Raw genomic sequence first — 25,985 nt, 5'->3', positions numbered from 1 at the left:
GTCTCTGTGTCTTGTGTTCAAATCTATGTTTCCTTATAAGGACTTTAGTCATTGCATTTAGGGCCCACCCTAATCAAGTATGATCTCATCTTAACTTGATTACAACTACAACGATCCTATTTCCAAATAAAGTTATGTTCACAGGTATCAGAGGTTAGGATTTTGACACAGTTTTTTGGGGAAACAAATAAAATACAACAAGCTAGAGATGACATGGTGCCTTTGATGTCATCTGTAATAACCCAATACTGCTTAATTTAGAACTAAAAATATATGTTTTGAATGAAATTAATTGTAATCTCCTTTTGTGAAGCATGTGACTGATGACACAATGGCACTTAGGGGTGCCTGGGTGGCTCAGTTGGTTGGGCAACTGACTTCCACTCAGGTTATGATCTCACAGTCTGTGAGTTCGAGCCCTGGGATGGGCTCTGTGCTGACATCCCAGAGTCTGGAGCCTGCTTTGGATCCTGTGTCTCCCTTTCTTTCTGCCCCTCACCCGCTATCACTCTGTCTCCCTCCCTCTCTCAAAAAAAATAAATATTGAGCTGAGGAATAGAAGATAAGGGAAGATGGCACATAGGAGGACGCTGGGCTCACCTTGTCCAGCTGATCACATAGATTCCACCCACGTTGGCCTAAATAACCCAGAAAACTGCCAGAAGACTAGCAGAACAGACTCTCTGGAGCCAAGCGTAGACAAGAGGCCGATGGAAGAGGGTAGGAAGGGCAGACGCGGTGCGTGCTACACAGACTGGCAGGAGGGAGCAAGGGTGGTAGAGAGGCAGCCTGGCAGGCAAGGTAGAGCCCCCAAAGTCTGGCTTGCAAAAGTGGAGGGGCCAGACTGCATGAGTTCTGACAGCCAGGGGGACTTAACATCTGGAATGTTAAAAGTCAACAGCTCTGCTCTCAGAGCACAGGGAGGGTGAGAGGATACCAGGAGGGAGTTGTTGAGCCCGGGAAGACAGAGCTCAGCTCAGCAGGGGAACAAAGGTGCTGGCAAACACCATTTCTCTCTCCCATCCACCAGCGGAAATTCCAAAGGGAACAAGTTCCTGTCACCGAATTTGCTTGCACCATGCAAATGCACAACTCTGTGCTTCTGTGCATCCATCCCTCCGAAGCGGCTTGCCTCCCTCCTGGTGCTGCAGGGCCCCTCCTGCAGGGGACCACGGATGGCAAACCTAGCTAAGCCTGCCTCTCCCGCTCCTGTGCACCTTGAGGATCCACCACTTGGCCAGATCCCACCAAAGCAGCACCACAAGCCTGGCAGTGTGCAAGCAGCCCAGACAGAGGCCACACCCCTCCACAGTGAGTCCTGTCCCTGGGAGAGGGGAAGATAAAGTACACACCAGTCTGACTGTGGCCCCACCCACCAACACAAGTTTCTCTGGACAGCACAGGGGAAGTGCCCTGCAGCATGGAGCTACTGCAGGGACTAGCCAAAATGATGAAACGGAAGAATTCTCCTCAAAAGAAACTACAGAAAGTAGCAACAGCTAATGAATTGATCAAAACTTATTTAAGCAATATAATGGAAAAAGAATTTAGAATAATAGTCATTGAATTAATCGCTGGGCTTGAGAAAAGCATAGAGGACAACAGAGAATCTATTGGTACGGAGATCAAGCGACTAAAAACTAGTTATGAGAAATTTAAAAATGTTATAAATGAGGTGTTAAATAAAATGGAGGTGGCCATAGCAGGATTGAAGAGGCAGAGGAGAGAATAGGTGAATTAGAAGATAAAAATATAGAAAAAGAGGAAGCTGAGAAATAGAGACATTAAAAAATCCAGGAGTACAAGGGGAGAATTAGAGAACTGAGTGGTGCAATCAAATGGAACAATATCCATATCATAGGAATTCCAGAAGAAGAAGAGAGAGAGAAAGGGGCTGAAGGTATACTTGAACAAATCATAGCTGAGAACTTCCCTGATCTGGGGAAGGAAACAGGCATTGAAGTCCAAGAGGCACAGAGAACTCTCTTCAGACATAACTTGCATAGATATTCTGCACAACATATCATAGTGAAACTGGCAAAATACAAGGATAAAAAGAGAATTCTGAAAGTAGATAGGGATAAACGGGCCTTAACATACCAAGGGAGACACATAAGGGTAGTAGCAGATCTATCTACTGAAACTTGGCAGGCAGGAAAGGAATGACAGGAAATCTTCAATGTGATAAACAGAAAAAATATGCAACCAAGAATCCTTTATCCAGCAAGTCTGTCATTCAGAATAGAAGGAGAGATAAAGGTTTTCCCAAACAAACAAAAACTGAAGGAATTCATCACAACTAAACCAGCCCTACAAGTGATCCTAAGGGGAACTCTGTAAGTGAAATGTTGCAAGGACCACAAAATACCAGAGACATCACTACAAGCATGAAACCTACACATATCACAATGACTCTAAACCCATATCCTTCAATAATAACAATGAATGTAAATGGACTAAACGCTCCAACCAAAAGACATGGGGCATCAGAATGGATTAAAAAAAACAAGACTCATCATTTGCTGTCTACAAGAGATTCATTTTAGACCCGAGGACACCTTCAGATTGAAAGTGAGGGGATGGAGAACTATCTATCATTTTACTGGATGTCAAAAGAAAGCTGGAGTAACCATACTTATATCAGACAAACTAGACTTTAAATTAAAAGCTATAGCAAGAGATGAAGAAGGGTATTATATAATTATTACAGGGTCTATACATCAGGAAGAGCTAATAATTATAAATGTCTATGCACCAAATACGGAGGCCCCCAAATATATAAAACAATTACGCACAAACATATGCAACCTTATTGATAAGAATGTGGTAATTGCAGGGGACTTTAATACTCTACTTACAACAATGGATAGATCATCTAGACACAGAATCAATAAAGAAAGGAGGGCCCTGAATGATACAATGGATCAAATGGTCTTGACAGATATATTTAGAACTCTGCACCCTAAAGCAACAGAATATACTTTCTTCTCCAATGCACACAGAACATTCTCCAAGGCAGATCACATTCTGGGTCACAAAACAGCCCTTCATAAGTATAACAAAATTGAAATCATACCATGCAAACTTTCAGAACACAATGCTATGAAGCTTGAAATCAACCACAGGAAAAAGTCCAGAAAACCTCCAAAAGCATGAAGGTTAAAGAATACCCTACTAAAGAATGAATGGGTCAACCAGGTAATTAGAGAAGAAATTTAAAAAATATATGGAAACAAATGAAAATGAAATACAACAATCCAAACACTGGGACACAGTGAAGACAGTCCTGAGAGGAAAATACATTGCAATCCAGGCCTATCTCAAGAAGCACGAAAAATCCCAAATACAAAATCTAATAGCACACCTAAAGGAAATAGAAGCAGAACAGCAAAGATACCCCAAACCCAGCAGAAGAAGAGAAATAATAAAGATCAGAGCAGAAATAATGTAGAATCTAAAAAAATAGTAGAGCAGATCAATGAAACCAAGAGTTGTGTTTTTTTGAAAAAATAAACAAAATTGATAAACCTGTCGCCAGGCTTCTCAAAAACAATAGGGAGAGGACCCAAATAGATAAAATCATGAATGAAAATGGAATTATTACAACCAATCCCTCAGAAATACAAGCAATTATCAGGGAATACTATGAAAAATTATATGCCAACAAACTGGACAACCTGGAAAAAATGGACAAATTCCTAAGCACCCACACACTTCCAAAACTCAAACAGGAGGAAATAGAAAATTTGAACAGACCCATAACCAGCGATGAAATTGAATCAGTCATCAAAAATCTCCCAACAAATGAGTCCAGGACCAGATGGCTTCTCTGGGGAATTCTACCAGACAGTTAAAGCAGAGATAATACCTATCCTTCTCAAGCTGTTCCAAAAAATCGAAAGGGAAGGAAAACTCCCAGACTCATTCTATGAAGCCAGCATGACTTTGATTCCCAAACCAGAGAGAGACCCAGCAAAAAAAAGAGAACTACAGGCCAATATCCCTGATGAATATGGATGCAAAAATTCTCAATAAGATACTAGCAAATCGAATTCAACAGCATGGAAAAAGAATTATTCACCATGATCAAGTGGGATTGATTCCTGGGATGCAGGGCTGGTTCAACATTCGCAAATCGATCAACGTGATACATCACATTAATAAAAGAAAACATAAGAACCATATGATCCTGTCAACCAATGCAGAAAAAGCATTTGACAAAATTCAGCATCCTTTCTTAATAAAAACCCTCGAGAAAATCAGGATAGAAGAAACATACTTAAATATCATAAAAGCCATTTATGAAAAGCCCACAGCTAATATCATCCTCAATGGGGAAAAACTGAGAGCTTTCCCACGAGATCAGGAACACAACAGAGATGTCCACTCTCACCGCTGTTGTTTAACAGAGTGTTGGAAGTTCTAGCATCAGCAATTAGACAACAAAAGGAAACCAAAGGCATCAAAATTGGCAAAGATGAAGTCAAGCTTTCACTTTTTGCAGATGACATGATATTATACATGGAAAATCCAATAGACTCCACCAAAAGTCTACTAGAACAGATACATAAATTCAGCAAAGTCTCAGGATACAAAATCAATGTACAGAAATCAGTTGCATTCTTATACACTAATAATGAAGCAACAGACGGACAAATAAAGAAACTGATCCCATTCACAATTGCACCAAGAAGCATAAAATACCTAGGAATAAATCTAACCAAAGATGTAAAAGATCTGTATGCTGAAAACTATAGAAAACTTATGAAGGAAATTGAAGAAGATACAAAGAAATGAAAAACATTCCGTGCTCGTGGATTGGAAGAATAAATATTGTTAAAATGTCAATACTACCCAAAGCTGTCTACACATTCAATGCAATCCCAATCAAAACTGCACCAGCATTCTTCTCGAAACTACAACAAGCAATGCTAAAAATCATATGGAACCACAAAAGACCCTGAATAGCCAAAGTAATTTTGAAGAAGAAGACCAAAGTAGGAGGCATCACAATCCCAGACTTTAGCCTCTACTACAAAGCTGTCACCATCAAGACAGCATGGTATTGGCACAAAACAGACACAGAAACCAATGGAATAGAATAGAAACCCCAGAACTAGACCCACAAAAGTATGGCCAACTAATCTTTGACAAAGCAGGAAAGAATATCCAATGGAAAAAAAGACAGTCTCTTTAAAAAATGGTGCTGGAAGAACTGGACAGCAACATGCAGAACAATGAAACTAGACCACTTTCTTATACCATTCACTAAAATAAACTCAAAATGGATGAAGGATGTGAATGTGAGACAGGAAACCATCAAAACCCTAGTGGAGAAAGCAGGAAAAAAACCTCTCTGACCTCAGCTGTAGCAATTTCTTACTTGACACATCTCCAAAGGCAAGGAAATTAAAAGCAAAAATGAACTATGGGACCTCATCAAGATAAAATGTTCTTCACTGCAAAGTTAACAGTCAACAAAACTAAAAGGCAATTGATGGAATGGGAAAAGATATTTTCAAATGACATATCAGACAAAGGGCCAGTATCCAAAATCTATAACAAACTCACTAAATTCCACACCCAAAAAACAAATAATCCAGTGAAGAAATGGGAAGAAGACATGAATAGACACTTCTCTAAAGAAGACATCCAAATGGCCAACAGGCACATTAAAAGATGCTCAACGTCGCTCCTCATCAGGGAAATACAAATCAAAACCACAGTGTGATATTACCTCATGCCAGTCAGAGTGGCTAAAATGAACAAATCAGGAGACTATAGATGCTGGAGAGGATGCACTGTTGGTGGGAATGCAAATTGGTGCAGCCACCCTGGAAAACAGTGTGGAGGTTCCTCAAAAAATTAAAAATAGATCTACCCTATGACCCAGCAATAGCACTGCTAGAAATTTACCCAAGGGATACAGGAGTGCTGATGCATAGGGGCACTTGTACACCAATGTTTATAGCAGCACTTTCAACAATAGCCAAATTATGGAAAGAGCCTGAATGTCCATCAACTGATGAATGGATAAAGAAATTATGGTTTATATATACAATGGAACACTACTTGGCAATGAGACAGAATGAAATATGGCATTTTGTAGTAATGTGGATGGAACCGGATAGTGTTATGGTAAGTGAAATAAGTCATACAGAGAAAGACAGATAACATATGTTTTCACTCTTATGTGGATCCTGAGAAACTTAACAGAAGAACATGTTGGAGGGGAAGGGGAAAAAAAAAAGTTACAGAGAGGGAAGGAGGCAAACCATAAGAAACTCTTAAACACTGAGAATAAACTGAGGATTGATGGGGGGGGGGTGGGAGGGAGGGGGAAAGTGGGTGATGGGCATTGAGGGAGGCACCTGTTGGGATGAGTACTGGGTATTGTATGGAAACCAATTTGACAATAAATTTCATATTAAAAAATAAAATAAAATAAAATAAAATAAAATAAAATAACTAAATATATATATTTTTTAATTATAAACAATGGCATATCAGCTCTTCTTTCTCTGATAAATCATACTGAACAAGCACATCAGGCAAAGTGTGTTGGGTTTCTCTGCTAGAATAACTGAAATTGCGGTACTTTTATTTCAAATAATTTATTAAACTCAAGGAAGAATCAGAAAAAAAGAATGTCAGATGATCTCATTAAGTAACCAAGTAAGCTCTAAAGTATTTAGAAACAAAATGAACCAAATAAGCTAAATCATTTCAGATGACTTACTAATCACAAATATTTTCAATGGCTTAGTTATATCTAAATGATATTTTATTCATTAAGAAATATCTTATTAAACTAAACATTTGATACAGTCAGAAGACCTAGGTTTTCATCCATACTCTGTCACTAACCAGCTCTATAACTTTAGAAAACACCTCTAACTGCTCTGGGTTTCTTTCTTCTGTAAAATGAAAGGTTAATAATCAAGACAATCTCAAAGGTCCCCTTTCCTCCTCAAAAAATGTTTGCATTAAAAAATTCTATTTTTTATCATAATCATTTTAACATTTACATACCCTGTTCTGCACAGATCAATAAAAGCAATTAATAATAGGTGAGTACTACTGTGCCTGAGGGTGTCTTTTAGCATGTCAGAATAAAAAGCATGAGGAAATTCTACGGTCACAAGATGGCTGCCACTCACAAGATGGCTGCCACAGCTCCAAGCATTACATCTTCAGAAAAAAAAAGTCTAAAGCAGTTAAGAATAGTAAGGGTAGAGACTCGTTTTATATCTGTGTAAAAACTTTCTGAGCAAATTTCTCCTCAGGTTCCATTAGCCAGGAATGAGTCACAGGCCCATGCCATAGCAACAAAGGAAAACGGGAGAATCAGTATTTAGCATTTTCAGCCTTTGCATGAGAGACAGGCTCTAACAGAACAAAACAAAGAGGAGAAAGAGTTGTTCATTAGGCGACCAGCAAGGTCAGCCAGAGACTCCTTGCCCCACAAGAAGTGACATTAGAACTTTTGTAATAGATTCTAACAGCCCCCTACCATGGTATAGTGAAAGATAAAAATTTAATTGATAACAGTTTTTGTCAGTCATGCTACAACTTTGGTATGGCCTAGGCAATGCAACTTACTATCTGTATAACCTTGGATAAATTATTTAGCATCTCTAAAGTCCTCAGTTTCCTCATCTATAAAATAGGTATAATACCTCAAATGTTTGTTCTGAGGATTAAATGAGAGAACATGTGTAAAGTACCTGTATAGTTCCTGACATACAGTAGATACAAAATAAATGTTAGTTTTCATTCTCTTTTCCCTTTCCCTAACTTAGCCTTCCACGCTCCCCTTAGAAAGAAATCCTTTAATTGATTTATATTAATTATATGTAATCTAATCTATCTCCCTCTCCTCCTCCACCTCTCCATCCCTTCCCTCCCCTTCACCCATCTCTGTTTCCTAACTACATACTTCTAGAAAAGGAGCTGTGAGTAAACCATTCTTAAAAGTGGGTTATAAATGGCCTGTGAGAGTATTTATTTTGATGCCTATCTCTAGGAATAAACTGGACAGACATCTCCCTGGTGAACTTCCTTAGGAAAGGCATTAGGAGACACGGTCACAGTGAGATAAGAAGGTTCTCTGGAATTGCTAATGACAGGAGAACTTAGAACACCGGCTGATATTCACCATTTATGGAAAGTATCCCCCTTTCCCACCTCCCATCACATTAGGATAAAAGGCATTGACACATGTAGCTAGAAGAAACTTTCCTCAATCATGAAAAAATATTTAGAGAGCCCACTACATATAGTGACTAAGCTAGGCAATTCCCCATTTATCTCCCCTGGCCAGTTCCAAATCATTCCCTATCCATACAATGGCTACTTTTGGGTCATGAGACAGGAACAACATGGATGAGATGCACCAAACAGTTTTGAAGGAGGACACTGGAAAAGAAATGTATAGGCCCAGCTCATGAGTGTATAACAGAAGTAGAAGGGGAAAAAGAAAAAACAGAGATTTTCTTGAGGAATGTGATTGTATGTTATGCCTTCCCTTTTATGAGTTCAAGATATATAATTTAGAATTTTGATTTAAACTGAGATTACATATTTTCTGTTGTGATGTAGTTCAAACAATTCACCACATGGGCCATGACATTATATACACTTAAAATATAAAAATGTGATAGTATTTCATTTTCACTGAGCACTTATCCTGTGCCAGGCATATACTATACGCTCTACACACATTTCTTCATTTACTCCTTCATTTATAATGTGCCTAAAACAGGAACACCTATTATCTCCATTTTCTACTGTAAGAAATAGATTTCCAGAACAAGGTCTCTCAGACAGTCACTCTAAATTCCACCTGATACTGCCCCAACTGTTGCCTTGCCTGTGTATTGCCCAGTTTCCTGTGCTTATCTCTAGGGTCACACTTTACATACTGTTTTGAAATGAGCTTTTAACTGGTCTTTCTCGCCAGCTAGTTTAAGTTTTAGATCCTAAACCTAGTACAACGTAGGAGTTATATAAATACAAAAATACAGATCAAATCAATGAAAAAATAAACTGGAAAATAGGCTATATAAGAAGTACTAAGTTCAGAAGAAGGGAGGTAACCACCAATTGCAGAGGGTAGGAAAGGCTTTGTGGGTGAGGCAGGGTCTGTGCGAAGCTTGGAAGAGGGAGAGGATTTAAATGTATAGGGAAGATGGGAGAGGATTCTGGGAAGAGAATATTTTAGCAAAGGCCAAATACCTTGAATGTTTTCAGGTACTAATTCTATCTCTCTAAGAGAATATTTTAAATTGTGTAGCTTATTATGCCATAGAACAAATAAACATATTACATTATTTCCGTGTCAGCCAGCCCCTTCTTCTAGACCAAAGGCATGAAATGTGGTTTCTGCTTCATTAAGACCTTTTTCCGCATCAACAATCCATTGAAAGCATAAAATTGCATTGAGGTCAGAAACCCCATGGACAACTTTCATCTAACAATATATACTGCATTCATAAAAAAAAAAATTAAGGGAAAAATGGTAAATATTTCAAGATTAAGTAATCAAGTACAGTTTACTACACAAAAAAAGTGAATATGGAATGCCAAATGTAAAACAACAACAAACAAACAAAAAAACCTTAGCGTAAATCAAATAGTGTCCCCAAAATGAGTCTCCCATTTGAAACCCAGGCAAAACCTTCAATTTTTTTTTAAAAAATCTTTTAAACAACTGAAAATGCTGATGTTTAAAAAAGCAAGAAGCCACTTATTCTTGATTTTTATTATTCGTACTCAGAACCTTCAAGAAACTAGGATAAGAAATAAAACATAAGAAAATAACTCTTGTTTTACTTTCAGAAATTTTTGTTAAAATGTAATATATATACAGAAGGTGTTCATATTATAAGCATAGAGCTCTCTGAACATATGCATGTGATAAATGCCTACCTCAAGAACAAAACATTCAGAGCACTCCAGAGGTTTACCCTTTCCTTTCACTCAGCCTCCCTAAGGATAACCATCTCCTATTTCTAATACCATAGATAAGCTTTGCCTGTTTTTGTATTTTATATACAATGGGTATATAAGTGGGTTATATATCATGTATTATTTTTGGATCTGGATTCCTTTACTTAACAATATATTTGTGAGATTCAACCATTATTGTTGTGGGTAGCTATAGATCATTCATTCTCATTTTTGTCCAGCAATAATTCTCAAAGTGTGGTTGATAAATGTAGGTTAAAGTGTCGTCCAAAAGTAAGCAATTTTCATAAATATTGTAACATATAATTTATCCTTTTTGCCGTATTGATATTTGTACTGATGGTACAAAAGCAAAAGTGGATAAAATTGCTGGCACGTTAGCATAAATCAAGGCAATGACACCAAATTGTACTAAACATTATCCTATCATTGTTCAACACCATGCACCACCAGTAAACAAAAACATAAAACAAAAAAATGACAACTGTATTTAATAACTTCTTTAGTAAAAAAAATATTAATTACATTAGCTCTCAACCCTTGAGTACATGTCTTTTTAATATTCTGTGTGATGTAAAGTATGCATAAAGTACTTCTACATAAAGTACAATGGATGAAAAAACTCATTAGGAAAAGCAATGTGAGTTGCAAGCTAAACTAGTCACTTTTGTCATGGAACACAAATTTACTAGAAAGAATGACAGGAAAACAATGGTTATTGAATCTGAGTATTTGGCAGACATTTTCTCAAAAATAAATGAAAGGAACCCTTAACTTTAGGGAAAACTACTGGTAGTAATTCATGTCAATGACAAAACTTCAACTTTTTAAACAAAAATTATGATTTGTACAACATGTCCACCACCATGAATTTGACAGCTTCACAACATTTAAATACTTTACTATATGTGATTTTTAAAATATTATATAAGGAAATATGTAAGCATTTGAAGGCTCTGCATAAGTCAGTGAACCAATGTTTTCTGAATAATGAATGCCTAATACAAATCATGCATTAGTACAAGATTAATTCAAAGTCCAGGACAGACCAATGGATTTAACATATCGGACTATCAAATGTTCATTGACATGATTTCAGTATCCACATTGCAATTAACCTTTAAGGAACTACCACTTGTCAAGTTTTAATGTAGTATCAAAGAAAGATATCCACATGTATTTGAAAGGAAGAAAGAAAGAAAGAAAGAAAGAAAGAAAGAAAGAAAGAAAGAAAGAAAAAATTATCCATCTATGTGAGACTGTATCTTCTTCATATACTTTAAGTAAAATATATAACAATAGATCAAACGGAGAAGCAGAGATTAGAAACCAGCTATTTTCTCATAACCCAGTTGTAAATAGATTGCAAAATGTAAAATAACACCTCTGTTCTCATTAATTTTTTTGTGCAAAATAAAGTACTTTTTATAAAAAATAGCTATTTATGTTACCATGCAATGTGTTTAGTGTTGTTAGCTTTAAATAATTTTATAATAAATATTCTTTAAATTTCTCACTTTTAAATCACAATGTGGTAAACATGAATAGCTATAATCCACATAATCAAAAGCTCTTTAAAGTCCTCAATAATTTTTAAGGGCATAAAGTGTCCTCAGATCAAAAAGTTTGAGAACTTCTTCTGTACAGTATTCCACTGTAAGCAGAGGTTTAATTTTAACAGTAATTTCTGGGAATATTCTTGAGATAGTATATATTTAGCTTAATTTCCTCATCTGGCCTTTCTACTTGTGGTTTCTTCTTCTCTCCAACCCTTCTTACACTGGGCCAATCAGATCATTCGCCAGTCCAGTACTTACAGCGGCTGTTACATCAGGTGCATTTTCTTCCTCCTGGCAGGAATATCCCAGAAGACTTTACCAAGAATGTAGGACTGTGCTGTGGCTTTAAGGATTTAGCCAGAAGGAGGTCAGAGGAGGACAGAGCAAACTAGAGCAATGTAAGCAAAGGACTTTTTCTTGGATTATGGACATGGTTTCCTGGGCTTCTCAGTTTAACAGCATCTTCTAACACCAAATATAAAACAATTTCCCTGTGTCTCTGCAACACATAACCTAGTTTTATTCTCTTCAAAATGCCTATCACTCCCTGGCTTTTTTTCTCGGTTTTATTCCTTTATTTTCTTTGCTCCCCATTGCTATTCCCAGAATGAGAGCTTGCAAGATTTTTCTACTTTGTTTACTGTCTGGAACTGTCTCTGGAACACAGTAGATATCTAATATATATTTGTTGAATTGATTATTCCCTATCTCTTCAGAAGCCTTTTTATTTTGCAATTATAAAAGACAAAGGAAAATACCAAGATCTAGAATACTGTTTTATTTCATGGGATAGTAGTCTTAACCCCATTTGGGTATATAAGAAAATAATGGCATAAAGTACTTTACAAAGTTTCCAGGAGCTATATTTTTACTTTAAATATTGCCTCTCCTTTTCTTGGTCTCATCCCATTATTCCTAGCCATATAGACAGTTGCTGCTAAATAACTTCACAACTCTTTGGAAATCTATGACTTAAAAAGAGTGGATTTCCAGCACACTTATTCTAAAGTATTTAAGCTCAATATGTATAGTAATTTATATATTTCATTATAATTTATATTCTCCATTCTGGTTGCTAAATGTTTTCAATTTATGAGAATTTTAACATGTGATCTTGTACAAAAGAGCATACTTCCTGAGACTGGCTTTTAAGATTTTTGAAACCAGAAGAAAATATTTTTATTTAAATGTTGGCAGTATGCTCAATATGTACCAACATAGAAATTATCCAAGGTATACACACACACACATAAAGTGAGAGGTAGAATAGTATATACATTTTTTTATTTGTATTTTCTTTTTAAAGGAAAAATTTATAGTTCTATAAATGCTTGCATATGTGCAGACTGGGTTGGACATAAGACAAAAGACAACTGGAGAACATGGTTGCCTCTTGGGAAGGAGATATAAAGGGGGAAAGGGTGGGAGGAGATTGACTTTTTAACATGTCCTTTTTGGTAGCTTTCAAATTTTGTGTACTTATGTTCATCACTTATTTAGAGATTGGCAGAGTCAATTAAAAAACATAACCCAACCAAATGCTGTGTACATGAAACTCACTTCAAATATAATACAGGTAGGTTGAAAGTAAAAGAATAGGAAAAAGATATATCATGCAAACATTAATCAAAAGAAAGCAGGAATAGCCATTTTAATAACAGATAAAGTAGACCTAAGAACAAAGATTTACCACAGACAATGACATGACATAATGATAAAATGGTCAGTCTACCAGAAGCACAAGGCAGTCCTGGATATGTATAGCACCAAACTATAAAATAACTGAAGCAAAAACTAGTGGAATTGAAAGAAGCAGACAAATCTATAATTATAGAAACTTTAGCATTCCTCTCTCAACAACTGGCAGAAATCAGATAGAAAATCAGCAAGGATACAGAAAATTCTATAACACCATCAACCAAAATGTTCCATAAATGAAACAGTCCACCCAACAACAGCAGAACTCACATTCTTTTCAAGAACGATAGAACATACACTGAGAAAGACCATATATAAGGTCACAAAACAACTATCAACACATTTGATAGAATTTAACATAAGACTGTGTTCTCTGACCACAATGGAAGCAAACTAGAAATCAATAACAGAAAAACAATACATTTTAAACAACTCATGGCTCAAAAAGATGTCTCAAGAGAAATCAAAGATTACACTGAAGTGAATGAATATGAAAGTACAATGTATCAACACTTGTGAGCCACTGTTAAAGCAATGCTGAGAGGAAAATTTATAGCACTAAATGCTTACAATAGAAAAGAGGAAAAGTCTTAAATCAGTAATCTAAGCTTCTACTTGAAGAGCCTAGGAAAAGAAGAAAAAAATAAACCAAAATTAAATAGAAGAAGGAAATTAAAAGAAAAACAGAAATCAACTAAATAAAAATTTGATTCGAAGCTGGCGGTGTAGGAGCACACTGAGCTCACCGCATCCTGCGGATCACTTAGATTCCACCCACACCTCCTAAATAACCCAGAAAATTGCCAGAAGACTAGCAGAATGGATTCTCTGGAGCCAAGCATAGACGAGAGGTCCACGGAAGAGGGTAGGAAGGGCGGAGAGGTGGTGCATGCTACACGGACTGGCGGGAGGGAGCCAGGGCGGAGGGGCAGCCTGCCGGCCAAGCAGAGCCCCCGAGTCTGGCTTGCAAAAGCGGAGGGGCCAGATGGAGTGTGTTCAGACAGTGAGCGGGACTTAACATCTGGAAGCTTATAAGTTAACAGTTCTGCTCTGAGAGCAGGAGGGCTGGAATACAACTGGAGGGAGAGTTGTTGAGCCCCAGACAACAGAGCGCAGCTTGGCGGGGAACAAAGGCGCTCACCAGTGCCATCTCCCTCACCCATCCCAGCCCAAATCCCAAAGGGAACTGGTTCCTGCCAGGGAACTGGCTTGCACCGTGCAAACACGGAATGCTGTGCTTCTGTGGATCCATCCCTCCGGTGGGTATGACTTCCTCCTGGTGCCACAGGGCCCCTCCAGAAGCGGATCACGGAGGATAAGCAAGCTGAGCCTGCCCCTCCCGCCCCCGTGCACCTTGTGGATCCACCCCAGCTAATACGCCAGATCCCCAGCACCACAAGCCTGGCAGTGTGCAATTAGCCCAGACCAGCCACGCCACCCCACAGTGAATCCTGCCCCTAGGAGAGGGGAAGAGAAAGTACACACCAGTCTGACTGTGGCCCCAGCGGTGGGCTGGGGGCAGACATCAGGCCTACTGCGGCGCCGCCCACCAATGCAAGTTATTCAAGAGAGCACAGGGGGAGTGCCCCGTAGTTCCACACCACTCCAGGGACTATCCAAAATAACGAAACGGAAGAATTCCCCTCAAAAAAAAACCTCCAGGAAATAACGACAGCTAATGAACTGATCAAAAACGATTTAAACGATATAACAGAGAGTGAATTTACAATAATAGTCATAAAATTAATCATGGGGCTTGAAAACAGTATAAAGGACAGCAGAGAATCTATTGCTACAGATCAAGGGACTAAGGAACAGCCAGGAGGAGCTAAAAAATGCTATTAACGATCTGCAAAATAAAATGGAGACGACCACAGCTCAGAATGAAGAGGCAGAGGAGAGAATAGGTGAGCTAGAAGATAAAGTTATGGAAAAAGAAGAAGCTGAGAAAAAGAGAGATAAAAAAATCCAGGAGTATGAGGGGAAAATTAGAGAACTAAGTGATGCAATAAAGAGAAATAATCTACGCATAATTGGTATTCCAGAGGAGGAAGAGAGAGGGAAAGGTGCCAAAGGTGTATTTGAAGAAATAATAGCTGAGAACTTCCCGGATCTGGGGAAGGAAAAAGGCACTGAAATCCAGGAGGCACAGAGAACTCCCTTCAGACAACTTGAATCGATCTTCTGCACAACATACCATAGTCAAACTGGCAAAATACAAGGATAAAGAGAAAATTCTGAAAGCAGCTAGGGATAAACGTGCTCTGACATATAAAGGGAGACCTATAAGACTCGTGACCAATCTCTCTACTGAAACTTGGCAGGCCAGAAAGGAATGGCAGGAAATCTTCAATGTGATGAACAGAAAAAAATATGCAGCCGAGAATCCTTTATCCAGCAAGTCTGTCATTTAGAATAGAAGGAGAGATAAAGGTCTTCCCAAACAAACAAAAACTGAAGGAATTCGTCACCACTAAACCAGCCCTACAAGAGATCCTAAGGGGGATCCTGTGAGACAACGTACCAGAGACATCGCTACAAGCATAAAACATAAAGACATCACAATGACTCTAAACCCATATCTTTCTATAATAACACTGAATGTAAATGGACTAAATGCACCAACCAAAAGACATAAGGTATCAGAATGGATAAAAAACCAAGACCCATCTATTTGCTGTCTACAAGAGACTCATTTTAGACCTGAGGACACCTTCAGATTCAAAGTGAGGGGATGGAGAACTATTTATCATGCTACTGGAAGTCAAAGAAAGCTGGAGTAGCCATACTTATATCAGACAAACTAGACTTTAAATTAAAGGCTGTAACAAGAGGTGAAGAAGGGCATTATATAATAATCACAGGGTCTATCCATCAGGAAGAGCTAACAATTATAAATGTCTATGCGCCGAATACGTGAGCCCCCAAATATATAAAACAATTACTCACAACATAAGCAACCTTATTGATAAGAATGTGGTAATTGCAGGGGACTTTAACACCCCACTCACAGCAATGGATAGATCATCTAGACACACGGTCAATAAAGAAACAAGGGCCATGAATGATACATTGGATCAGATGGACTTGACAGATATATTTAGAACTCTGCATCCCAAAGCAACAGAATACACTTTCTTCTCCAGTGCACATGGCACATTCTCCAAGATAGATCACATTCCGGGTCGCAAAACAGCCCTTCATAAGTATACAAGAATTGAGATCATACCATGCATACTTTCAGACCACAATGCTATGAAGCTTGAAATCAACCACAGGAAAAAGTCTGGAAAATCTCCAAAAGCATGGAGGTTAAAGAACACCCTACTAAAGAATGAATGGGTCAACCAGGCAATTAGAGAAGAAATTAAAAAATATATGGAAACAAACTAAAATGAAAATACAACAATCCAAATGCTTTGGGATGCAGTGAAAGCAGTCCTGAGAGGAAAATACATTGCAATCCAGGCCTATCTCAAGAAACACGAAAAATCCCAAATACAAAATCTAATAGCACACCTAAAGGAAATAGAAGCAGAACAGCAAAGACACCCCAAACCCAGCAGAAGAAGAGAAATAATAAAGATCAGAGCAGAGATAAACAATATAGAATCTAAAAAAACAGTAGAGCAGATCAATGAAACCAAGAGTTGGTTTTTTGAAAAAATAAACAAAATTGATAAACCTCTAGATATGCTTCTCAAAAAAAAAAAAGGGAGATGACCCAAATAGATAAAATCATGAATGAAAATGGAATTATTACAACCAATCCCTCAGAAATACAAGCGATTATCAGAGTATACTGTGAAAAATTATATGCCATCAAACTGGACAACCTGGAAAAAATGGACAAATTCCTAAGCACCTACACACTTCCAAAACTCAAACAGGAGGAAATAGAAAATTTGAACAGACCCATAACCAGCGATGAAATTGAATCAGTCATCAAAAATCTCCCAACAAATGAGTCCAGGACCAGATGGCTTCTCTGGGGAATTCTACCAGACAGTTAAAGCAGAGATAATACCTATCCTTCTCAAGCTGTTCCAAAAAATCGAAAGGGAAGGAAAACTCCCAGACTCATTCTATGAAGCCAGCATGACTTTGATTCCCAAACCGGAGAGAGACCCAGCAAAAAAAAAAAGAACTACAGGCCAATATCCCTGATGAATATGGATGCAAAAATTCTCAATAAGATACTAGCAAATCGAATTCAACAGCATGGAAAAAGAATTATTCACCATGATCAAGTGGGATTGATTCCTGGGATGCAGGGCTGATTCAACATTCGCAAATCAATCAATGTGATACATCACATTAACAAAAGAAAAGATAACCATATGATCTTGTACCAACTGATGCAGAAAAGGCAATTGACAAAATTCAGGATCCTTTCTTAATAAAAACCCTTGAGAAAGTTGGGGTAGAAGGAACATACTTAAACATCATAAAAGCCATTTATGAAAAGCCCACAGCTAATATCATCCTCAATGGGGAAAAACTGAGAGCTTTTTCCCTGAGATCAGGAACACGACAGGGATGTCCACTCTCACCACTGTTGTTTAACAGAGTGTTGGAAGTTCTAGCATCAGCAATTAGACAACATTGAACAGACCCATAGAAGCAGAAGAAGAGGAGCGATGGAAACCAAACCCTTTGGTTTCCTACCAAAGGCATCAAAATTGGCAAAGATGAAGTCAAGCTTTCACTTTTTGCAGATGACATGATATTATACGTGGAAAATCCGATAGACTCCACCAAAAGTCTGCTAGAACTGATACATAAATTCAGCAAAGTCTCAGGATACAAAATCAATGTACAGAAATCAGTTGCATTCTTATACAGTAATAATGAAGCAACAGAAAGACAAATAAAGAAACTGATCCCATTCACAATTGCACCAAGAAGCATAAAATACCTAGGAATAAATCTAACCAAGGGTGTACAAGATCTGTATGCTGAAAACTATAGAAAACTTATGAAGGAAATTGAAGAAGATACAAAGAAATGGAAAAACATTCCGTGCTAATGGCTAGGAAGAATATTGTTAAAATGTCAACACTACCCAAAGCTATCTACACATTCAATGCAATCCCAATCAAAACTGCACCAGCATTCTTCTCGAAACTAGAACAAGCAATGCTAAAAATCATATGGAACCACAAAAGACCCTGAATAGCCAAAGTAATTTTGAAGAAGAAGACCAAAGCAGGAGGCATCACAATCCCAGACTTTAGCCTCTACTACAAAGCTGCCATCATCAAGACAGCATGGTATTGGCACAAAAACAGACACATAGACCAATAGATTAGAATAGAAACCCCAGACGACAAACGTATGGTCAACTAATCTTTGACAAAGCAGGAAAGAATATCCAATAAAAAAAGACAGTCTCTTTAACAAATGGTGCTGGAAGAACTGGACAGCAACATGCAGAAGATTGAAACTAGACCACTTTCTCACACCATTCACAAAAATAAATTCAAAATGGATAAAACCTGAATGTGAGACAGGAAACCATCAAAACCCTAGTGGAGAAAGCAGGAAAAGACCTCTCTGACCTCAGCCACAGCAATTTCTTACTTGACACATCCCCAAAGGCAAGGGGATTAAAAGCAAAAATGAACTACTGGGACCTCATGAAGATAAAAAGCTTCTGCACAGCAAAGGTAACAACCAACAAAACTAAAAGGCAACCAACGGAATGGGAAAAGATATTTGCAAATGACATATTGGACAAAGTGCTAGTATCCAAAATCTATAAAGAGCTCACCAAACTCCACACCCGAAAAACAAATAACCTAGTGAAGAAATGGGCAGAAAACATGAATAGACACTTCTCTAAAGAAGACATCTGGATGGCCAACAGGCACATGAAAAGATGCTCCACATCGCTCCTCATCAGGGAAATACAAATCAAAACCACATTCAGATATCACCTCACGCCAGTCAGAGTGGCCAAAATGAACAAATCAGGAGACTATAGATCCTGGAGGGGATGTGGAGAGACGGGAACCCTCTTGCACTGTTCGTGGGAATGCAAATTGGTGCAGCCACCCTGGAAAACAGTGTGGAGGTTGCTCAGAAAATTAAAAATAGACCTACCCTATGACCCAGCAATAGCACTGCTAGGAAGTTACCCAAGGAATACAGGAGTACTGATGCATAGGGGCACTTGTACCCCAATGTTTATAGCAGCACTCTCAACAATAGCCAAATTATGGAAAGAGCCTAAATGTCCATCAACTGATGAATGGATAAAGAAATTGTGGTTTATATACACAATGGAATACTACAGGGCAATGAGAAAGAATGAAATATGGCCCTTTGTAGCAACGTGGATGGAACTGGAGAGTGTGATGCTAAGTGAAATAAACTATACAGAGAAAGACAGATACCATATGTTTTCACTCTTAGGTGGATCCTGAGAAACTTAACAGAAACCCATGGGGGAGGGGAAGGGAAAAAAAAGAAAAAAAAGAGGTTAGATTGGGAGAGAACCAAAGCATAAAAGACTCTTAAAAACTGAGAACAAACTGAGGGTTGATGGGGGGTGGGAGGGAGGGGAGGGTAGGTGATGGGCATTGAAGAGGGCATCTTTTGGGATGAGCACTGGGTGTTGTATGGAAACTAATTTGACAATAAATTTCATATAATAAAAAAAATTAAATAAATAAATAAATAAATAAATAAATACAAATTTGATTCTCTGAAAAAATCAATAAAATTGACAAATCTCTAAAAAGACAGACAAAGGAATAAAAGATAAGCCACATATTACCAATACCAGAAATTTTAAAAGGGATATCATTACAGACCCTGGATAGTACAGGAATACTGTGAATAAGTGGACACACATAATTCTAACAATTTACAAGCAATGGACCAACTGTTTGAAAAGTACAAAGCACCACAACTAACCCACTATAAATAGATAATTTGTATTGTCCAACAATTATTCGGTAAATGGTTATTTCATGATCTAAAGATTCATCACTTAAAAGCTAAAAAAAATAATAATAATAATTAAAGCTAAAAAAAAATCTCCAGTCCTGGGGTGCCTGGGTGGCTCAGTTGGTTAAGTGTCCGACTTCAGCTCAGGTCATGATCTCACAGTCCATGAGTTTGAGCCCCACGTCTGGCTGTGTGCTGAAAGCTCAGAGCCTCAAGCCTGCTTCGGATTCTGTGTCTCCCTCTCTCTGCCCCTCCCCTGCTCATGCTCTGTCTCTCTGTGTCTCAAAAATGAATAAAAACATTAAAAAAAAATCACCAGTCCTAGATGTTGTCACTAGAGAATTCTTCCGAATATTTATAGGATAATTTAAAAACCAATTTTACACAATCTCCCAGAAAACAGAAGAGATGAGAACCCTCTCAAGTAAATTTATGAACCTAATATTAACCAAATAACACACAATGTGAGTGTAGAAAAGAAAACTACAGGCTAGTATCACTCATGAAAATACATGTAAAAGTCCTTAAGAAAACATTAGCAATTAGAATTCTGCAATAAATATAATTATATACCATGAAAAAGTAGAGTTTATTCCAAGGATGTAAGGTTACTTCAATATTTGAAAATCAGTGCAATCTGCCATATTAATAGTCTAAAGAAAAAAATTATATGATCATATCATTTGATGAGAAAAACCATTTGAGAAAATTCAACACTCATTCATGAAAGAAACTCTCAGAAACATAGGAATAGAGAGGAACTTCTTAAACTTGATGAATTTAATATTACACTGAATGATGAAAGGCTAACTGCCTTCCCTCAAAGATTACGAATAAGGTAAAGGGGGAGCCTGGGTGGCTCAGTTGGTTGAGCATCCAACTTCGGCTCAGGTCATGATCTTATGGTTCGTGAGTTCGAGCACCGCATCAGGCCCTGCGCTGACAGCTCAGAGCCTGAAGCCTGCTTCAGATTCTGCGTCCCCCTCTATCTCTGCCTTCCTCTGCTTGCACTGTCTATCTCAAAAATAAATAAACATTAAAAAAAAATTTTAAAATTAAAAAAAGGAGTAAGGCAAAGAAATATGTACTTATTCAACATAATAGTGGAAGTTGTAACCATTAAAGTAAAGTAAGAAAAGGAATTAAAAGGCATACTGATCACAAGGAAAGATTAATAAGACTATCTCAATTTGCAGATACATAATTATCTACATAGAAAATTTCAAGAAATTCATAAGAAAAGCTTTAATCATCAAGACAGTATGGTACTGGCACAAGAACAGACACTCACATCAATGGAACAGAATAGAGAACCCAGAAATGGACCCACAAACCCATGGCCAACTAATCTTTGACAAAGCAGGAAAGAATATCCAATGGAATAAAGACAGTGTCTTCAGCAAGTGGTGCTGGGAAAACTGGACAGCAACATGCAGAAGAATGAACCTGGACCACTTTCTTACACCATCCACAAAAATAAACTCAAAATGGATGAAAGACCTCAATGTAAAACAGGAAGCCATCAAAATCCTTGAGGAGACAGCAGACAAAAACCTCTTTGATCTTGGCCGCAGCAACTTCTTACTCAACATATCTCTGGAGGCAAGGGAAACAAAAGCAAAAATGAACTACTGGGACCTCATCAAAATAAAAAGCTTCTGCACAGCGAAGGAAACAATCAGCAAAACTAAAAGGCAACCGACCGAATGGGAGAAGATATTTGCAAATGACATATCAGATAAAGGGTTAGTATCTAAAATCTATAAAGAACTTATCAAACTCAACACCTAAAAAACAAATAATCCAGTGAAGAAATGGGTGAAAGACATGAATAGATACTTTTCCAAGGAAGACATCCAGATGGCCAATCGATACATGAAAAAATGCTCAACATCACTCATCATCAGGGAAATACAAATCAAAACCACGAGATACCACCTTACACCTGTCAGAATGGCTAACATTAACAATGCAGGCAACAACAGATGTTGGCAAGGATGTGGAGAAAGAGGATCTCTTTTGCATTGTTGGTGGCAGTGCAAGCTGGTGCAGCCACTCTGGAAAACAGTATGGAGGTTCCTCAAAAATCTAAAAATAGAACTACCCTATGACCCAGCAATTGCACTACTAGGCATTTACCCAAGGGATACAGGTGTGCTGTTTCGAAGGGACACATGCACCCCCATGTTGATAGCAGCACTATCAACAATAGCCAAAGTATGGAAAGAGCCCAAATGTCCATCGATGGATGAATGGATAAAGAAGATGTGGTATATATATATATATATATATATATATATATATATATATATATGCATGCAATGGAGTATTACTCGGCAATCAAAAAGAATGAAATCTTGCCATTTGCAACTGCATGGATGGAACTGGAGGGTATTATGCTAAGTGAAATTAGTCAGAGAAAGACAAAAATCATATGACTTCACTCATATGAGGACTTTAGGAGACGAAACAGATGAACATAAGGGAAGGGAAACAAAAATAATATAAAAACAGGGAGGGGGACAAAACCCAAGAGACTCATAAATATGGAGAACAAACTGAGGGTTGCTGGAAGGGTTGTGGGAGGGGGGATGGGATAAATGGGTATGGGATATTAAAGGTATCTAGTCCTGAAATCATTGTTTCACTATATGCTAACTAATTTGTATGTAAATTTTAAAAAATAAAAAATAAAATTAAAAATGATAAAAAAAGAAAACTTCTAGAAATACTATGTGAATTCAGAAAGGTCACAGGATACAAAATTAACATTCAGAAAATCAAGTTCATTTATATGTACAAGTATGAACACCAAAATTATAAATATACAATACCAATTACAATCATTCAAAAAATGACATACTTATGTGTAAATTTAACACTATAGTACTGTATTGTATTTGTATTTGTATGATGAAAACGGCAAAATGTTGATTAAAGAAATCAAAGCAGATTTAGATACATGGAAAGACATACTGTGTTCATGGACTGGAAATTGCAACATAGTAAAGATGTTACTTCTTAAATTCATACACAGTTGATCCTTGAACAATGCAGGAATTGGGGATGTTGATTCCTTCCATATACAACTTTTAACTTCCCAAAGACTTAGCCACAAATAGCTTACCGTTGATAGGAAGCCTAACCCATAACAAAAAGAGACCATTAACAAATATTTCTATGCTATATGTATTATATACTATATCCTTAAAGTAAACTGGAGAAGAGAAAATGTTATTAAGAAAATCATACCAAAAAAATACAGTTAGAGTACTATACTATCTTTATTAAAAAAAATGTGTTTAAGTGCATATGAGCAGTTCAAACCCATGTTGTTCAAGGGTCAATGGTATAGGTTTAATCCAATTCCCAGACAGAATTTTTATAGACACAGGCAAGCTTATTCTTTATAAAATTTATGTGAAAAGACAAAGAAACTAGAATAGCTGAAAAACCAAAATTTTAAAACAATAATAATGGAGGAGAAATCAATCTACCCAATTTCAAGATTCATTGTGCAGCTACAATGAAAGTGTGTGGTCTTTGTGGAGTGACAGACACACAGATTAACAGAAAAGAATAGAAAACCTAGAAACACACTCACACAAATATGTCCAGCTGACTTTTGACAAAGGTGAAAAGCAATTTAATGAAAAAAGGAAAGTCTTTTCAATCAATGGTGCTGGAGCTGTTAGACATCTATAGGAAAGTAAATAAATAAGAACTTTGACCTAAACCTCACATTTTATACCAAAATTAACCCAAAATGGATGATGGATTTAAATGTAAAATCTTGTTACCTTTTCTTAAAAAAAAAAAAAAGTGTATTTATTTATTTTGAGAGCTAGAGCATGAGCACCAGTGGGGGAGGAGCAGAGAGAGGAGGAGAGAGAGAATCCCAAACAGGCTCAGTGCAGTCAGCACAGAGCCCATTGCAGGGCTCAAACTCACAAACCATAAGATCGTGACCTGAGCTGGAATCAAGAGTTGTACTCTTAACTGACTGAGCCACCCAGGCACCCCTGTTACCTTTTCATTGTTAGTAAAAAACAGGAGAAAATATTTGGGATTGAGGTCTAAGTAAAGAGTTCTTAGGCTTGACACCAAAAGTACAATCCATAAGAGGGAAAACTGATAAATTGGGCCTCACAAAAATGAAAACTTTTGCTCTGCAAAAGACCACATGGGATAAAAAGACAAGCTACATACTGTAAGAAAATATTTGCAAATTATATATTTGGCAAAGGACTGGTAACTAGGGTATATAAAGAACTCTTAAAACTAAACAGTGAAAAAACAAGCCATCCAATTAGAAAATGGGTAAAAGACATGAAGATGTTTATCCTTGTCACAGCAGTTGTTTGCAGAAGACTTGAATTTAAAGACTATAAAAATTATATGCAGATATGAACTTCACATGCTGGACAAGAAACCAAAAAAATAAACAGGCTGTACTTTGGAATTCCTAGTAATGATGTTATTTGGGACTAAATAATTCAGACTGTTTAGATGCTGAACTAATCAATTGTAGCACAATTTCTGTGGGTAGACTAGGGTCTTCCCCATATGGCATTCCCAGTGTCAGTCCCAGGAGGGGTCTGAACTAGAAATGTGGGGACTCTTGAGAACGGCACTTCTACTGGAGAGATGAAAACCTCTCTTCTCCCTTGAAGCTTCTTGGGAGAATTTCAATATTCCCAGACTGAGCTACAAGTGAGAAATCATCCCTTTAGTCACCCTGAGACATGGCTGGTCCTAGAAGCTCTGCCATAGATATAAATTATACTTCCCAACATCACTCTGGTCCACTCCCATGTTGGGTGAAGTTTGTGGAAACTTGCAGCCTGGTCTCTGCTGTGTAGAATTAGAAGAACTGGTTTTTGCTTTGGACTGAGTCGCTAAGGGTACAGAAAGGACCCCTGCCTTCCAACACCAGATCGGAAAGATGGTTAAACATCTTTGTACATCAATTTCATAAAAGTCACTGACAACAGAGGCAACATGTGGTGGCTTTGCAGAAAGCCCAAATGAAAGAACACACAAGACATGCTCCATCCTGCATATCCTCAAAACGGCACCCTTTGGAACACAGGAAAAGTTGATGGAACATTTGAGAGTGGTACCAATTTTGAGGCAATCAGGCTGGTCTGTGAGACTAGAGCTCACATCACTTGGGTTATTTAGGGGAAATAAGATAATATTTTGTAGTCATTGGTTGTTGAGGCTGGTACATTTGGGTTTCACTAAGTTAAGAGAAAAGCTCACTCTCCCCTTTTCAATAACACAATGTCTTTTCATTAGAAGCCTGAAATAGCCGGGTTTTTCTCTGCTCTTCCATTCCTTTGAAACCCTACTCATAATTAGCTTCCCACAACTCCTAGGTTTCTTCCACCATTACTCATCATCCTGGTCTATTTGTGTTACAGATTATGATTTTCAACCTCCATTGGCTTCACCAAGGTTAGTACCATTTTGTTATTTTAAGTCCATATTGCTAATCTTTGGGGAACATACCTACTTCTCTCTTATTACTATATTTAGAACTTTCAAGTAAGTCTGATAATCAAGAACAGACGTTCTTAATCTGAGGTCTTGTGGCTATGGAGATGCATGGATAAAATTCAAGCTATCTGTGATTTTGGAGCAGAAAAAAGATCTCATCTTTGTTTTCATTAGCTTCTATTAACTTCTATTCATTAACTTCTATTGAGCATTTCCTATTATTAATGCAAGCAACAAATTACAATGAAATAAATGGAACATAAAAGCTACTTTTATACTGCATTCTAATTGTTTCAAGTATCT

The 25,985-nt window shown here is 37.5% G+C and overlaps 1 long non-coding RNA gene across 4 annotated transcripts in view; it reads right to left on the bottom strand.

The window, feature by feature from the left end:
• LOC106969292 (uncharacterized) overlaps positions 1–25,985 on the bottom strand; it is a 172,283-nt gene that overhangs the window by 95,585 nt on the left and 50,713 nt on the right. For all 4 annotated transcript variants that reach the window (XR_008299795.1, XR_008299797.1, XR_008299796.1 and 1 more), the window contains exon 6: positions 9,329–9,485. This is a non-coding gene — a long non-coding RNA (uncharacterized LOC106969292). The remainder of the gene's footprint in view (positions 1–9,328; positions 9,486–25,985) is intronic.

Source organism: Acinonyx jubatus, chromosome A1 (genome assembly GCF_027475565.1).
Source record: "Acinonyx jubatus isolate Ajub_Pintada_27869175 chromosome A1, VMU_Ajub_asm_v1.0, whole genome shotgun sequence".
Classification (NCBI taxonomy): Eukaryota; Metazoa; Chordata; class Mammalia; order Carnivora; family Felidae; genus Acinonyx; species Acinonyx jubatus.
The sequence above is the reverse complement of the archived record's forward strand: the minus strand, read 5'-3'. Positions and strand labels throughout refer to the sequence as shown.